This window comes from Tamandua tetradactyla, chromosome 11 (genome assembly GCF_023851605.1).
Source record: "Tamandua tetradactyla isolate mTamTet1 chromosome 11, mTamTet1.pri, whole genome shotgun sequence".
In the NCBI taxonomy this organism is placed as follows: domain Eukaryota; kingdom Metazoa; phylum Chordata; class Mammalia; order Pilosa; family Myrmecophagidae; genus Tamandua; species Tamandua tetradactyla.
The window spans coordinates 14,164,888-14,177,681 of NC_135337.1; the positions used below are offsets into that span (position 1 = coordinate 14,164,888).

The following is a 12,794-nucleotide window of genomic DNA, read 5'->3' on the forward strand; positions in this document are numbered from 1 at the left end:
GATCCGGACTTTAACTCTGTTACACAGAATATGGGAGACGTCACTGTATTCATATAGTTTTTATATTTGAAAAAGCTATTAGGGGACTGAACAAAAGCTATTAGGGGACGAAAGTCTTAAGCGTTAATCTCATTCTAAAATCTCCAACACGAAAGCAGCTGAGTCTCCTCACACCGGGTTTCTGGCTTCTGGAGCCGGGTCTGGACCCAAACCGCCAGCCGCACGCCGTCAACGCCGCGTCCCCGCAGCGCCCGCGGGTCCCGGGAACTCCCGGTCCCCGCCGACCGCCGCGGCCTCCTCCCGCACGAACAAAGGACGCCGCCCCCAGACCCCCGGCCAGAGAACCCGCCACGCACACAGACAGACAGACAGACAGAGAGAGAGAGAGAGACACACACACACACACACACACACACACACACACACACCCCTCCCTGGCACCTCCCTCCGGAGGCGCCCTCAAACGCCCCCTCAACAGCCCCTGAGCTCGGCGGCAGGACTCACCTCACGCGGGCCGACGGGTCCTGGGTGCTCGGGGAAGCGGCAGCAGCGGCCGCCTCAGGCGGCGGCCGGTCGTTGCCTCCCGCAGGCGAGCCTGCGCGCGGACGCCTAGCCAGGCAGGGGCACCGCGGGAGGCCGGCGCGCGCCCCCCGCCCCCGCCCTCGGCGCGTCACGTGGGCCAGAGTTCCCGAGGCTCTCCCCCGCTCGCCAGTGAGCGGCGTCTCTCCCTCTCCGCGCCTGCGCCGTCGCTCCCGTTGCTCCCATTCAAACCGACACCGCCCCGCGTCTTTCGGACCGACCAATGGCCGGCGGCGAGGGCGGGGCGTTCCTCCGCCCACTGCCTTCTCCCCGCCCGGCTTGGGACCCTCGGGTCCGGCTGAGGGGCCGTGAAGGATTTGGTCCTCCGGTGCTGCGGGCCGCCGAACTCAAGCGATTTCTGAGGCCTGTTTCACACAGAAACGACCACCAAATACATGTCCCGAAAGAGTTCTTTGAACAACGTCTGCCTAGAGCCCCTTTAAAGGATGGGATCCCCAAATAAGTACCTCCTGCCCCATCCAAGAGAATGAGTATCCCAAACCGCATATGCTGGATGCTTAAGAAAAAGAGGACTCTATGAAAGGAACATAGGAACCCGTGTGAAAGTCTGAACAAAGAAGCCTCAGTTCTTGAGGTGTGTCAGAATTCTGGCGTTTCCAGCTGTTAAAAAGCAAACATAGGTTGGCTGCAGAATCTTGTTTCCCAGGAAAATTTGGTGTCAGTATCACTCATTTTCAGGCAGCTACATTTCAACTACACTAGGAAGAATACATTTTATTTCCATTTACTTCCCCTACACAACAAATAACCAATACATGAGTTTCCATTTGTTCGCCCTCTACAGTTTGCTCGGGCTAAAGAATCTAATAAATTCAATTATGTTTTCAAATAAGATATTTCTCCACTGAAATGAAATTCCAGCAGTTTGTACAGGCTTAAGAATATGTTAAAGAAAACCACAGTTTCAGAATCTCTCTGAATGAGGACGATAACCAGTGACCCGAGAAGCATTTCTCTTGTTGGAAAGGTATTAAAAGCAAATTGGTGAGAGTACCAGCTTTTCATCAAGCTAGACTGGGTTTGAGTTCCACCTCTGCCACTTACTGGCGGGTTGATCTTAAAGGAGTTACCTATCCTCTTTAGTCTTAATTTCCTCAACTGTAAAACAAAGATAATAAATCCTCCTCTAAGAAGGGTTGTTGTGATGCCTCAGTGAGCTAAGTTTGTTAAGTGGTTAATATAGTGCCTGACACATAGAAACTGCTCAGTGAATGTTATCTATTAACATCATTATCATCAACAACCACCCTTAATGTCAGGTTCCTGTAAACAACAACTGAATTAACTGGCTGTGCTATTTTAGAGGGAGGTTTTTTTTTTAATTTAAACATTTTTTTTAAGCATAACAACATAAAAACACGAACATTCTTACCATATGATCATTCCATTCTTGGTATATAATCAATAACACAATATCATCACATAGTTGCACATTAATCACCATGATCCTTTCTTAGAACATTTGCATCAATTCATAAAAAGAAATAAAAAGAAAAAAGAAAAAAACTCATACATACCTTGCTCCTTACCCCTCCCTCTCACTGACTGCTAGTATTTCCATCTACCCAATATATTTTATTTAGCCTTTGTTTCTCCTATTTTTTTCTCTGCCCCTTATCACTCCCTTTCATTGATCACTAGCATTTCAATCTACTAAATTTATTTTAACATTTGTTCCTCCTATTACTTATTTTTTAAACCATGTGTTTTACTCATCAGTCCATACTGTAGATAAAAAGAGCGTCAGAGACAAGGTTTTCACAATCCCACAGTCACATTGCGAAAGCTGTATCATTATACAATCATCTTCAAGAGACATGGCTATTGGAACACAGCTCTACATTTTCAGGCAATTCAGAGGGAGATATTTTAATTTCTGCTGACTCATAAGTTCTTTTTGGGTATTGATATGAAAACTGCAAAGGAAGTAAAAATTTAACATGCCCAAAATCAATCATTATTTCCCTCCTTGCAAACTTTCTCCTACCCATGACTTCTTTATACCTTATAGTTATCCCCATCTCCACATTTACTCAAGTTGCATTGTATTTTTTTTTTATTTTTATTTTTTGCATGGGCAGGCACTGGGAAAACAAACTCAGGTCTCTGGAATGGTAGGCAAGAATTCCATGGCCCACCCTGCATTGTATTTTAGAAAGTATAAATCAGATTCTGTCACTTTCCTACTTGAAAACCTTTAGTGACTTCTAATTCTATTTAAAATAAAATCAAATTCCCTACCATGGCCAAAGCCCGAAGTCATCTCACCTCTGTTCACCTCTCTATTTCCCTTTAAGCCCTTCTCTTCCTGTTCAAGCCCTAGAATAGTCTAAGTCTCTTCCTGGGGGTTCCCTCTGCCAAGATTTTTCTCAGGCTCTTTAAGTGGCTGGCTTCTTTTTATCCTTCATCTTTCAGCTTAGTCATTACAGTGTTCAGCAATTATTTATTGAGTGCCTACTATATGACAGGAACTGTTCTAGATGAACAAGACACCACAGCCCCAGCTCACATGGAGCTCAATAAATAACAAAAATAATATCAGGTTGTGATAGGTGCCATGCATTGAGTTAAAAATAGGGTGATGTGAAAGTGAGGGGCTGAATGATTACTTTAGATTTGAATCACAAGAAAGAGACTGCCTTCTAGCAAAGTTCAGGGAAGAGCACTTTTAGGCAAAGTGAAACAGTGAATACAAAGGCAAGTTTAGTGGGTCTGAGAAACTAGAAGGCCACTGTGGCTGAAATGAAATAAGGGAAAGGTGAACCTCCAAGATTTTCATCACACCAGATCATGCAGGACTTTATAAACCAAGGTAATGAGTTTGGACTTGATTTCCTAAATGTTATAGAAAGCCAATGGAAAGTTTTAAGCATGGGAGTAACTTCATATTTATATTTTTAAAAGAGCTCTCTGGAACAAATACAGAATTTGAGACAATCTAAACGGCGGCTAGCCCAGACTAGTCATAAAAAAAATAAAATAAAACACGAAAGGTTCATGAATCTTAATGGAGTGCTGATAAAGTAGGAGACAAAGGGGGTAGGTGGGAAGCTATAAAAAACATTTTAGGGACAATTAGGCATATTTGAATACAGACTGAATATTAGATGTTAGTGTGGAATTAATGCCAATTTTCTTTTGTGTGATGGTGGAATTATGGTTGAAACATTCAAAGATAAAGAACCATGATTTCTACAACTTATATTGAAATGATCAGGCAAAAGGACAAAGAGAAAGTGCTTAGGACATTGCCTGTTACATAGTGTTAAGTTTATTTTATTATTTTTTTAAACTATTTTTATTGTATAGTATAACATATATACAAAGCAAAGAAATAAAAAAGCAATAGTTTTCAAAGCACTCTTCAACAAGTAGTTACAAGATAGATCCCAGAGTTTGTCATGGGATAGATCCTCTCATATTTTACCTTCTAGCTGCTCCAGAATATAGGAGGCTACAGGCCTTAAATATTTTTTATTATCACAATCCATTTTTTTTCTTCTTTTTTTTATGAAAAAAACATATATACAAAAGAGCTATAAATTTCACAGCACCACAATTAGTTGTAGAACATATTTCAGACTTTGACATGGGTTACAATTTCACAGTTTTAGGTTTTTACTTCTAGCTGCTCTAAAAAACTGGAGACAAAAAGAGATATCCATTTAATGATTCAGCATTCATATTCATTTATTAAATCTTATCTTCTCTGTATAACTCCACCATCACCTTTGATCTTTCCATACCTCTCTTTAGGGGTGTTTGGGCTATGACCATTCTAAATTTTTGATATTGGAAGGGTGTTCTAGTTTGCTAGCTGCTGGAATGCAATATACCAGAAACAGAATGGCTTTCAAAAAGGGGGAATTTAATAAGTTGCAAGTTTACAGTTCTAAGGCTGAGAAGATGTCCCAATTAAAACAAGTCTATAGAAATGTCCAATCTAAGGCATCCAGGAAAAGATACGTTGATTCAAGAAGGCCGATGAAGTTCAGGGTTTCTCTCTCAAGTGAGGAGACACATGGCAAACGCAGTCAGAGTTTCTCTCTCATCTGGAAGGGGACATGGCAAACATGGCATCATCTGCTAGCTTTCTCTCCTGGCTTCCAGTTTCATGAAACTCTCCAGGAGGTGTTTTCCTTCTTCATTTCCAGAGGTTGCTGGCTCGTGGACTCTCTGCTTCATGGTACTGCACATTCTCTGTTCTCTCTGAATCTCTCTCTCATTCTCCAAAATGTTTCCTCTTTTATACCACTCCAGAAACTAATCAAGATCCACCCAAAAGGGTGGAGATATATCGTCACGTAATCCAGTTTAACAACCACTCTTGATTAAATCACTTCTCCAGGGAGATAATCTGATTACAGTTTCAAACATACAGTATTGAATAGGGATTATTCTGCCTTTATGAAATGGGATTTAGATTAAAACATGGCTTTTCTAGGGGGCATACATCTTTTCAAGCCAGCACAAAGGGTCTGTCACTAATATGGGGTAGGGAGATGGAACTATCTGATGTTCTGGAGAGGCTGAGCTAAATTTCAGGACTTATCTGGACCAGAGACCCATCTGGAAGTTGTAGGCTTCTGGCAAGTTACTCTAATGCCTGGAACCCTTGTGGAATCTTATATATTGCCCTAGGTGTTCTTTAGGATTGGCTGGAATGGTCCTGGTTGGAGGTTGGCAGGCTATGATAGGTAGCAAGGTCTAACTATTGCTTGCATAACAGCAACCTCCAGAGTAGCCTCTCGAGCCTATTTGAACTCTCTCTGCCACTAATACTTATTAATTACACTTCTTTTTCCCCTTTAGGTCAGGATGGAATTGCTGATCCAATGATGTTAGGTCTGGTTTCATCCCTGGGAGTCATCTCCTACGTTGCCAGGGAGACTTTCACCCCTGGATGTCATGTCCCATGTAGGGGGGAGGGCAATGATTTCACTTGCAGAGTTGGGCTGAAAAAGAGACTGAGGCCACATCTGAGCAATAAAAGAGGTCCTCCAGAAGTAACTCTTAGGCATGACTGTAGGTAGGCTAAGCTTCTCCACTACCTACATAAGCTTCACAAGAGTAATCCTCATGATCAAGGGCATGGCCTATTGACTTGGGTATTCCTAAATTTTGACAAGGTATCAGGGATTCCCTGATGGTAAGGTTTAATACTTCCATATTTTTCTCCCATCCCTTAGGGGACTTTGCCAATACTTTTTTATTATCTTCTTAATATACTCTAGGATGTATCCAGGCATTACAATAATCTTTACAGGATTAAAGGACGTCTTTCTTATTGTGTGCTCCCTGTGTTTCAATTATTCAAATAAGCTATACAGGTAGGTTGAATTAGATTATGCCCTACAGAAAATTTCAGTTCCAGACCAAATAAACCTTTCTTCCATTGGTCTCAAAGAGTATGTGTGGTTCTAAAATATAGACACTGTCTTCCTTTCCCTTATGTTCTGAATTACTTTAACCCCAACCTGTTCGGCTTCATTCTTATCTCTAAACATCAGGTTATATATATATAAAACAGCCTCTCAAAATCCAGAAATAATCACCAGTCCGGGCTTAATGTGTCTGCTCTAAAAGCTTACAATCTAGGCCCCTGTTTTCTAATAAGCATTTTCTAAAGGTGACCATACCATTTTTGTTTGTTTGTTTTCTGCCTTATTTTGTCTTACCAAATGTCCCACATGTTCATTCACATCGTTGCATATCTCATGACTTTGTTCCTTTTTGTAGCAGCACATTTCCATTCTATAGTACCTTAGGTTTGTTTTCCTAGAAGCAGAGTCTGAGACAGGGTTTCAGATCCATATGATTTATTGAGGAAGGGCTCTTCAGAAAGAACCAATGAGGAAGGGAGTGAAGCAGGAGAGCGATCAGGAGAGGTCCAAGCAATAATGGACCTTAGGAAATCCCAGCCTTCATCTGATCCAGAACCCCCACTCTAGACAAGGGTGCTGGCTCTTTGTACCCCTGTATCAGGACAGGGTAGATTATACCATCCCCACGTGAGGTATCTCCATGTAGTGCAAACTCTTTAGAGAAAGGGACAACTGTGAGCCGTAGCAGGCAACCTCCCAGCAGCTGGGAGATGGATGTACTGGCCAGTAAATGGCATCTGACGTGGGCACTTAAGTAGCATCCACCACAGCTAGTAAATTGCAGAGCTGATCTCTAAATTGGGGGCTAATGCCCTGGTATGGTTTATTCTGTATGTTCTTAAGGCCCTCATTCTACGGACCAGACCAAGAATGTTCTTTTAATCTCTTGCTATACTGTCTTTTATAAAGTCAAAAGAAAAATGATAAATAGAAACATATGTGGCTGGCAAAGGTTACTACTAAATACTTAGTAACTAAAGAGCTCTTATAATGAAAACAACCAAATAGAAAAAAACACTCAGGCAAAGGACAAGAGTCAGTCCTTTCAATGGACTGTAAATCATCGCAATGAACCCACATGGGAACTATAGCTTCACTGCTATTCTAATAAATGCAAAGTAAAACAATGGGATATCTTTTTTTTTTTTTTTGCCTATCAGACTGCAAAACAAGTGTAGTGAGGATGTGATAAAACGAGTCCTCTTGCACGATGCAACATTGTTTATGTTATGACCCCAACTATGTAAAGTATGTGCAATAAACACTAGAAAGAACTATGCCAAAGTATTCTGACTCTTAACACTATTCTCTGTATTCACATTTTCTACAATACAAAGAAAAACATAAAAGGATTTTTTTTTAAGTTTAAAAATAGGGAAAAATACTGTGGAATTGTATATTTCCCCATTATGCATGGCTCTCTCTGTTATTTCCTTTTAGTGACTTTCAGATAAAAATACTTAGCTATAAAAGGAATTAAGTGATTTGGGGTGGGGGAGGATGATAGGTTATGATTAGCAGGCGATGGAGGGAATCTTCCTACCCAACTATCCGAGTTTGCCTGGGGATGAGGAGGTTCCTTGGATGTGCGGCTTTCAATTTTAAAACCAGGACAGGAATTGGTAACCGTGCCAACAGCCCTTTAGGACTTGTGGTACAAAGAAGGCAGGTTTGGAAAGCCAATCTGAGATGGAGAAGCAAGTTCAGGGCTTTAACTGGGAGACAGCCCTGTGTGTTCCTTTACAGGATTTTTGCTTGGAATTCTCTAAAGTTGGGGATGGGGATGGGGATGTGTGAAGATCTGGAGGCTCCTCGTTAGTAGACAGTTCAGTGCTCTTCATTCATATGGTGTCAAGCACAAAAGAAGTTAGTTGCAAGTACAATGAAACTTGTTCATGACCCTGTTATTGTACAATGAAATTTATTTATGACCCTATTGTTGTACAATGAAACTTATTTATAAACCTATTGTTGTGCAATGAAACTTATTCATGACCCTATTGTTCAAAGGATCATGCAGTAGGGTGGAAGACAGACTCTTATGACTACCTAGCAGTCTCCCAAGTGGCTAACATCTGTGAGTGTTTGCCTTTAGGATAGCAAACCTAGATTTTCTCCTCTGAAGATAATATCCACTGTTTTATGACACTATTATCAGTCTTAATTATGGGATTGCAAATGTGCCTACAGGTTGCCCTTGACAGGCAAATCATGAATGTGAATGGTTGCTACTTGGAACTCTTTCTACCTTAGTGGCTAGACTCCATCTCAGATAGAACTCACTGACCCTTTTCAAACTATCATTTTTGCATCAATGGGACCTCTGCAGGACTCTGGTCTTAAGAGACAGAGAAGACTAAGTTAACTTTTTAGAGGTGGATCTCACTTCCCAGTTAGATCAATTTCCTCCCTAGAAGCTAGATGTAGTCATCCTACAGATACTCCTAGGCTGGAAGGTCTGTTCAGGAAAGGGAAGATCTATTAAGCATATTTCGGTCACCATCTCAGCATCTATGGAGCTCATTCATTGCCTTTACTCACAACCATTACAACTGCCTACCATTCTCTGGCCACAGGCTCTGTTTGAAATAATTTTGTGTTTTCAAACCCCCTTAAATCCATTTGGGAGCCTTATAGATGTTCTCCTTTCTATCAAGCTAGATACGAACCTCCTCAATATAATTTCTACCCTGACATGCCCTTCATTAGGGGAAGAGGAGGAAGCAGAGAAGGAAAAAAAGATTTGACATTTGTTGAGCATCTACCCCATGCCAGACACCGAGCAAGGTACTTTGTATAATTCTCATATTTAATCACTTAAAACTGCTTTTATCTCCATTTTGTGGATGAAGAGACCGAGGTTCAGATCACTTAGATGATTTGTCCAAGGTCTGCCAATTAATAAGGAATACAGCTAAGAGGAAAACTCTGATTTTTAAAAACTTGGGCTCTTCCCACTCAACTTAAGCAGGCAAATGGGTCTTCTTTCCTTCTTCCCTACTCTCTTTCTTTCAACCTCTCCCTCTCTCCCCTCCTTCCTTCCACCAATATTTTATCACCACGGTAAACGCTACTAAAGTAAAAAACATTGAGTATTATGAACATCTGTATCAGGGAAACCTAATTATAGGAGATGAGGGAAGATTCTGGAGGAAGTGACATGCTGAAGGATGAGTAAGAAATAACTAGGTAAAAAGTCAGGGGCAGGGTGGGGCAAACCCTTTAGGCAGGGGGAACAGATCAAGGAAAGGCCTCAAGGTGGGAAGGAAAGGATTCTGGTCATCACTCAGTTGTATTTGCACTCACCTGAAGCACTGAGGAAGAGAATAATTTTCAACCTTTACAGAGAAAACACTTTTTCTCTTTAGAGTAGTATTTCTTATTGAGGGGTTTTGGGCAAGATCATTCTTTGTACAGAACTGTACTGCTTGTCTCCACTTGGAGACAAGGTAATCCCCTACACTACATTTCCGAAATTCCCTGGGGGTGGTACTTCCCCCCATTATTGAGAACTGCCACTCTAGTTTGGGCTACCTAAGGGTCAGTGTCACAAACTTCATGACCATCCTCTATCCCCTCATCTAGCCACATCCAAATTCCTCTTTCAATGGATGTCCTCCTCTAACACACCCCCATGACACACTGGGAGCACTTCCAATTCCATGAAACATCTATTTGTGGAGTCCCAAGTATATGCCAGGGTTGGGAGTACAGATGTAATTGTCCTGTGCCACAGTGACAGAGACAGATATGCAACAATTAATTATAATACAGCGGGGAAAGTGCAACAGAGAGGCTTGTACAGGGCATGGAGGTGGCAGAGGATGACTTGTCTTGGCCAAGGAGGCTACGGAGGAAGGGCCTTCCAAGCAGAGAGAAGAGCCACTATTCAAAGACATAGAGACATAAACACCAGGTGAGCTTGGGAAACTATAAATGGTTTGGTGTTGTTGAAGCATGAATTTCAAGGCAGGGTGTGGTAGCAAGGCAGGTTGGAGAGGTAAGCAACAGCAGTGCACAAAGAGCCTTACAAGGCATTCCAAGGAGCTGAGCTAGTATGCAAAATAACCCCCAAATATGTTATACTTATAAATTTTCAATCATTCTGAAACGATAATATCTGAATGAGGAATTGAGAATTTTCTACACAGAGCTAAATAGATGAAGTTACTTCAGTGTGATTCAAATTTCTCCCTGGCTCTATGAACTCAATTATGAATTCCTGTATGACTTGAAGAGTTTGAAAGATTCTTTTCATGTACTATTATCACTTTTAAACATTTTAAACAATTTTATTGAGCTATATTTGACATTCAATAAACAGCACATATTTAAATTCAACAGTTTATGTTCACAACTGTTAAACCATTACTACAAAAAAAAAAAAATTACAAGAAACCATTACTACAGCAACACATCCCTAACTCCTAAAAAGTTCTTCCCTTGGGAATCCCTCCCTCCCACCTCCTGCTTTCCACATTGTCCCAGGATAACCACTGATCTGTTATCTGTCATATATTAATTTGCATCCTCTAGAATTTTATGTAAGTGGAATCATACAGTATGTATTATTTGGGGGGAGGGTTTGGCTTCGTTTACTTAGCATAATTATTTTGAGATTCATCATGTTGCATGCATCAATAATTATTATTTTAATTTTTTTTTTTTTTTTACTTTTGAGGGATGCCCCTCCTATAGTATTTGCCGTATTTCAACAAATTGCACTTGCTTTATGGGATGACCAATGTCCATATAAGGAAGGTCTGTTGTGACAGAGTTCTTGCCTGGGGCCACAAGAGATACAACTGGGGATGAAATGATAAACCTGATAGCCTAGGTTTCTAAGAATTCCTCTAAAAGATAAAAGATTACCAATTCTATAACAAATTATAACTTTGGTGAGTCTGCTTACTTTTGTTTCTTCTTCCACGTTGTGACACGTGGTCTAATAAGAGGGGAAGCAAGTTGGTTTTGGAATCAGATTGACCTATCCTAGCTCTGTCCGTCTGAGCCCAGAGAGGATGGAAATACTTACCTTGTGGGGCTGCAGAGAGGATTGATGAGATACTATATACAATAGTGGCACATAGTATGCCCTCAATAAATATTCATCTTTTTTGCTTCCCACCTAATACCTGATTCCAAGGAACTGAATAACCTCTGCTAATGACTTCTGTAATTTTGGCTAAATTGCTTTCTCTCCTTTCAACCTCTTCCACAAAGTTAGATGGAAATACTTATTAAGTCCCTGAGAGTGTTTAATTAGAGTTTGTAAAGTGGCTTGATACTATCAGTTAAAAAAGTATCATTTAGATGCAAAGTGCTATTAGCTTTTGAGCAGGTAATTATTTTCTGTCCTAAATTGTTTAGCAGTATATTTTGAGGTTCCACCTCTGAAATGATTACATTGCTTGAGAAGATGAAGAATTGCCTCAGCTGTGTGTTGTGAGTCTTGATTAATTAATGTTTATTAAAGCCTACACAAACCTATCATAAAGGGGTAAATGTTGACCAACGTTTACTTCTGTGTGGTTGTCACTTCTGGTATTTGTACACACCAGCTAATGCTGTCCAATAAAAGGTGGTACTTCAGCCCTGGATCAGGTAATATTTTCTTCATATATGCATGTTGGGGGGCATCTAATAGATTATTTTTGAAGGAGTTTTGTGCTTTTTTTGCATGGGCAGGCACTGGGAATCAAACCCAGGTCCCCTTGCTTCACAGGCAAGCATTCCTGCCTGCTGAGCCACCGTGGCCTACCTAGAGATTTGTGCTTTTTTTTTAAGAAATAAGTTAGGGAACTGTGGCTAGGCATTCTTTTTCTACAAGGACCCAATGTATAACAGGTTTACATTTCAAATCCTAATCTCATATAAAACTTGTACAGATTGATTTAAAAAGCCAGAATTTTGAAATACTGAGAGATTTTATGTAACAGTTAATAATTACATTTTAAAGTTAGTATTTAGGAGGTAGTTACTGTGTGCTAGACAGTGTTCTGAGTTCTTTACATGCATTAAAGCTAACATAGGCACAATCCAATCCAAACATGCCACATTTCTTTAGAGGGCATTACTTTCTGCATAAACTTCTAAATATATAACTGGTTCCTCAAGATTGTTCATATTTGGGTGAGGGTTAAGGAGGGTTTATAGAGCGTAAAAGAACATATTAATAGCTACCATTTATTGGACATATACTACACACCAGACACTGGGTTAAGTATTTTAATGCACTATCTTATTTTATCCCCATAGCAACCCTTTGAGGTAGAGTTGTCATCACCATTTGCAAAGTAGGAAATTAAGATACAGGGAAGTTAGGTAACTTGCCCAGGCTTGTAAACATAGGAAGTAGCAGAACAGGATTCAAACCTTTATCCTCCAGCCACAGAGCATGAGGACGTCTGCATTAACCTCCACTCCTTCCAGGAGGAATGTTCTCCTTGTGTAAGCCCTTACCTCTTTCTGCAACTCAGAACACTCACTCATCAATGAGGATATTAGCCTGGGTAATCTCTAATGTCCTTTGCAGCTCAATGTTTTATGGGTCTTTCGTTCTCATTTCACATTTTTCTTTACCCAAAGAGGTAAGAGACAATCTTATTTAAACTCTGAGATACATAATTTTTAATTGATGCCAAGAGATCATTAGGGATTACTTTCCCTTCCCAGAGCAAGGGAATCCAGCCTCCACAGGAGGGAGGGGTCTCTTCCTCCAAGTATAAATGACTGTGTACGAGGCCTAGAAGCCTCCCCTTTTGTGCCTCCTCTGAAAACCACCCATGAACATGCATGTCCATGCACATG

General features: G+C 40.8%; 1 protein-coding gene across 5 annotated transcripts in view; it reads right to left on the reverse strand.

Moving 5' to 3' along the window:
- The window catches only part of GPSM2 (G protein signaling modulator 2), an 84,114-nt gene that overhangs the window by 50,932 nt on the left and 20,388 nt on the right, over nucleotides 1-12,794 (reverse strand). For 4 of the 5 annotated variants that reach the window (XR_013159226.1, XM_077120032.1, XM_077120030.1 and 1 more), the window contains exon 1: nucleotides 505-628. The exons of the other annotated variant lie outside the window; for it this stretch is intronic. The gene's annotated coding sequence lies outside the window, so the exon portion shown is untranslated. Of the gene's footprint in view, nucleotides 1-504; nucleotides 629-12,794 lie in introns of those variants that run through there. 5 annotated transcript variants of the gene reach the window in all.